This window comes from Misgurnus anguillicaudatus, chromosome 2 (assembly GCF_027580225.2).
Source record: "Misgurnus anguillicaudatus chromosome 2, ASM2758022v2, whole genome shotgun sequence".
In the NCBI taxonomy this organism is placed as follows: Eukaryota; Metazoa; Chordata; class Actinopteri; order Cypriniformes; family Cobitidae; genus Misgurnus; species Misgurnus anguillicaudatus.
Genome location: NC_073338.2, coordinates 17,520,792 through 17,525,836, shown reverse-complemented (window position 1 = coordinate 17,525,836; position 5,045 = coordinate 17,520,792). Strand labels below are relative to the sequence as shown.

At 33.5% G+C, this 5,045-nt stretch overlaps 1 long non-coding RNA gene across 1 annotated transcript; it reads left to right on the top strand.

The window, feature by feature from the left end:
- Positions 1-2,159: 2,159 nt before the first annotated feature.
- On the top strand, positions 2,160-3,785 carry LOC141369017 (uncharacterized). Its single transcript, XR_012372496.1, has 3 exons — positions 2,160-2,536; positions 2,606-2,649; positions 2,801-3,785. It is a non-coding gene; the product is annotated as an uncharacterized lncRNA (long non-coding RNA).
- Positions 3,786-5,045: the final 1,260 nt, after the last annotated feature.

The following is a 5,045-nucleotide window of genomic DNA, read 5'->3' as shown; positions in this document are numbered from 1 at the left end:
GTAAGTTACTGGCAACCAGCTGCATAATTACAGCAAAGTTTTTACAGTGTAATAACAGCCCAAGTCACACCCCACCTGATCTCAATTCACCTGCAACCTGTATGTTAAAGATTTTTTAGGTGTGTTTAAGGGTTTGAGAGAGCAAAACCCTTTTCACAAGTCTTCCAAATGACACAACCTTAAGTTGACTTTTCATTTTTTTATATATTGTAGTTCAAATGAGATGTTAGTTTAAACTGCAGTCGTGTTGTAGATAAATTTGATTGTTTGATCACAGTTTTATTGTATGAGTGTTGAATGTGTTTTAGGCACAGTGGGCTGCAGAGCACAGTAATACACAGCAGAGTCAGACACATGAAGATCCTGAATTATCAGACGAACTGATTTTGTGTCCAATCTGGCATCAAATCTGTCTTTAAAATCAGAACTGTTGCTTGATGTATATTTGCTCCTCATCAGTATATATTCAGGGAGGTTGTTTAAGCGTTGAATGTACCAGTAAAGATATGGATCATTTGAAATTGATTCATATTCACAGTTCAGAGTAATCTGCTCTCATTTAATGGCAGTTCTGTCCTCTTTTGGTTGATTGACAGCGTCTTTGCCAAATGATCCTGTAATGATAAAGAGCAGAGTCACACAATCAATGAAATGAATAAGAAAATAATAAAAACTTAGAACAAGAAAAGGATTTATGAAGGATTTTATTTGCCTACCATATGAATTCAAGTTTAAAATTAATAAAATAAATAACTGATAAGTCATATTTGAGGTAATTGTTCAGCTGTAGAAGTCACTTTTTTTCACTTGTGATGTTGACTGATATATCATGATGATGAGTTTCTCACTGTCAGGTTCAGGTGTTATATGTGTAGATGTTGCCATCCTCAGGCTAACAGTGGTATTACCATTGACATTTGTTCATATGCAGTATATCACAATATCACTAAAAAACAACAAACACCCATCAATAATCTAGTTTGTGAACCTGTGCAAAAAAAATTAACGAGAAGAAAGTAGCGTTTATGTTAAATTAACTTCATTTAAGGTTCAGCTTAAAGTTACTGTTAACTTTTATTGTTAAGAAAAGTGCACATTTTGGGTAAGTGGCTATACAAAAGCTGCTAAGATTACATTTGGTTTATCTAATTCACGATTTAAGACCTATTATGCACAGTTTTACTGCGTTTGTCTCAGGAGATTAATGGTAACAGTTCATGTTTCACTCCATTGAGATCAAAGCATCCTAAGTTACTGTGCAGACAGTTAAGGTAACTAAAGTAACTAATGTTTAGTAGAGTTAGTGAGTATCTATGAGTTTTCTATTATTAGTTTTGAGAGTGGTAATGTGTAAGCAATAATTGCTGATTAAGTGTAATTCAGTTTTAAATTCACAGATTCAAGAAGGCTTTTAGCAATGACCAAAGTAACTGTAAGCAGCACAAAGTATTTATGAATTTTTTAATTCAGCAGTATTTATTATAAATTAAACTGCTAAAGGTTATTGTATGGGTGTTGAATGTGTTTTAGTGACTGTGGGCCGCAGAGCACAGTAATACACAGCAGAGTCAGACACATGAAGATCCTGAATTGTCAATGGAAATGATTTTGAAGATGTGCTGAAATGTCCATGAAATCTCTCTTTGAACTCTTTATCAGTATCAAATCTGTTCAACATGTACTTTGGGAATTCGTTCACCCTTTGCTGATACCAGAAGAAATCTGGTGATGTATCTGTGGTTTTAAATGTACATGTGATATTTACAGTTTCTCCTTCAAAAGCTGTTTGAAATCTTTTACTCTGGTCAACACTGTCCTGAGAGTTACTACCTGAAATAAAATGTAAAACAGCATTGAGGATCTTTGTTTTTATGAGAATTGTATTTTATTTACCACATATGTAATTTAAAAAGATACTAAAACATAAATGATGAATGTTCTTACCAGATTCATGAGCTGTAAGTAAAAGAGCAACAATCATCCACTTTGCCATTACTGCAGTGAGATAAAGAGAGTTTGTGATCTGATCTGATTTCTCTGTGTAATCTGTTTCTCTTGATATTCTCAGCAACATCACAGCTTCACCTGTAAATTTAAGCAATGTTTCCCCCTAGTGGTGCAGATTTTGTATGTGCTGAAATGTTTTGAGATAAGTTATCAGGGGCGGAGCGGGGGGGTGGCTTTTGGGGCTCGAGCCCCGAATGTTTTGTCAAAAGCCCCGAATCTTTTCAGATCTGTAAAATGAATTCATCCAGGACGCTAGGTGGCGGCACTCAGCTTTAACTCTCCGGTCCCCCACTTAACTGAAAATGAATAAGAGATGCGTGTTGAAGGCAAAATAACATTCTGAATCTCCCCACAGTAAACGCATTTTCAAAGTGTCTTTATTATTACAGTGCCTTCGTTATTACTGTAAGTGTATATTTATAGTTATTTGATGTAAATACTGTTAAATAGCGTCAACTGATATATTATCTGCATGGCTAACGTCTAACTTACTGTGGTGCTCTGGTCTAGTCTGCCTCATTGGTCATTGGTAACGTTGTATTTAAAGTACATTTAATAACAGTGAATTAAAACTTGTTGCATATATACTTTTTTAAAGATGGATATACGATTTATATTTTTAAAGACGTCAGAAGTAAGAAGGTGAGAAAGTATATAGTTAGTTAGGTATGTTTTGTACATATGCATTTGAAATTCGCAATGATTTTACCTCAGAAATACATTGATAGACAGTTATAAAATGTGAATCCCCAATCTCTTACATTAAAATATCCTTATGTGTGATAACTGTCAGTGCAAATAGGAAGAGAGGAGGGTGGAGAGAGATCACAGACAGACAGATAGACAGAAAGAGAGAAAGAGAGAGAAACGCTTCCATAAGCAGGTGAGAAATTGTTCTGTCAATGAAGTCAAAAATTGTTATTCTTATGTAGCTTTATAGTTACTGGATTAGCCTTCAGCAAACATGTTTGCCTATTTTTGGATGAGAGAAGTTAAAGTATCATTGTCAAAATTTGTTATGTTGCAGTTTCAAAATGACAATACCAGTGTTGGGTAAGTTACTCAAAAAAGTAATTAATTACTAGTTACTAATTACATCTTCAATCATGTAATTAAATTACTTTACAAATTACTCCAAAAGTATTTAATTATTACTAATTACTTTCTAAATCCTATTTAGTACATGATACAAGGATAGGCTTGAAATGGCTCGAAGAAACAATATATAAAAGTACATCAATTATTCTGGTCCCACTTTAGGGTTCATTTCTCTCTATTAATTAACTATTAACTACTTTTGCCTCAATATACTCCTGCTTATTAATACTAAAGTAGTTGTTTATTTTAAGTATTTGTAGAAATGGGGAGGGTTAAGGGTGTAGAATAAGGTTTTGCAGAATCAGGCATTAATATGTGCTATTTAAGTAGGCCTACTAAAAAACAGTCAACATCTCAGTAATATTAATGCTAATAATCAACCAGTTAATAGTGAGAATTGTAAACTAAAACCATGTTAAATCCACTATTTATTATAGTATACATAATTGTTCTACAGTCCATAGACAGTATTTTGTTACATCAGAAGTAACTGTAATTCGATTACAAGGAAAATAAGAGTAATCCCTTACATTACTTTTTCAAGTAATTAAATTACAGTAACAAATTACTTAGTAACTAGTTACACCCAACACTGGACAATACAGAGAACACTTAGATTAAAAAATAGTTTATAAAGCTGTCGTAATTGGAGAAAAAATATCAACAGGGGACCAAGCTTTGAAACCCCTAGATTTTGGCTAAGCCCCCAATGTCTACAATGTCTGGCTCCGCCCCTGGAAAAACCTATGAAATCATTCGCAATATTTAGTGTTGCAAACCACAAAACACTATCGTTGATTTGAACGTAAATGAGTTTATAGGGTAATGTGACATTTACTGAAAATGAACTGATAATAAAATATATTTTATTATCATTTCAGGCTCTTAAAAAAGATTGAAGGGATTGCGCCACCCAGTGGTGAGTTTTAAAAGGGAAATTTGATTTATGCTGAAGCAAAAAGTTGTATTTGTAACATTTAAATGACTATTACATTTAAAATTATTGACAAAAATTTTAATTTGCTTTACTATAACATTTGCATGGCCGTAGCATTCACACGTCAGTACCATCAGTGTTTATTTGGGAATGAATACTAGGGAGATTACCCACACAGCAAAATCCCCAGTTTTAAATTAACTCTACCAGTGTTAAATCAACACTATTTGGTGCTTATATAATCCACACCAAGATTGGTTTTAAAAAAGGCTGGTGTTAAAAATATAACACTGAATCAGTGTTGAAGTTAATGAGATAATGAAGTGATGATTGAGACATTAATGGTGAACACCTGCTGGTCATTCCGTGCCAAATCAACTACATTTCGGAAATGTTCCTGTTTCTAAATGTTTATTTTGATGATTCTTCATCTGAAGAAAGTAATCACATGGTGATTTTGCTGTGTAAAATGATGAAGAAAGCCAAAATATAAAATGCAATAGATGAATACAGCCAAATCCCCAGTGTTGAATGAGCACTGTTGTGTGTATGCCTCCAAAAGCTGCAATCTTTCACGAATGATGATGAGATATTTTCTAAACCTGGATGATAAGTTTAACTTCTAAACTGCTACAAGTGCTGAACTATTCCAGCATCCACACACGTGATTTAGTAGATAAATCTTCTTTCTGACGTGATGTCTCACAAGTCAAATAGACATTTATCACAAAATGTATCACATTAAAGGGGTCATTTGATGTCCCAAAGTGTGTATGTGAAGTTTTAGCTCACAGATATGTAGCACCCTCACACCTGATGAGGGGAGATATTATGTTAGAAAAAACACACACAAGGCACGGAGCTGCTGCTTCACAAGGAGTCTGTGTATTTCTGAGCAAATCAATAAACTATTCAAATAATGCAACATGTGTCTCATGAATTATTTCACACAATACAAATAAACATGAATGAAATATAACAGTTCACATTTTGTTATATATGG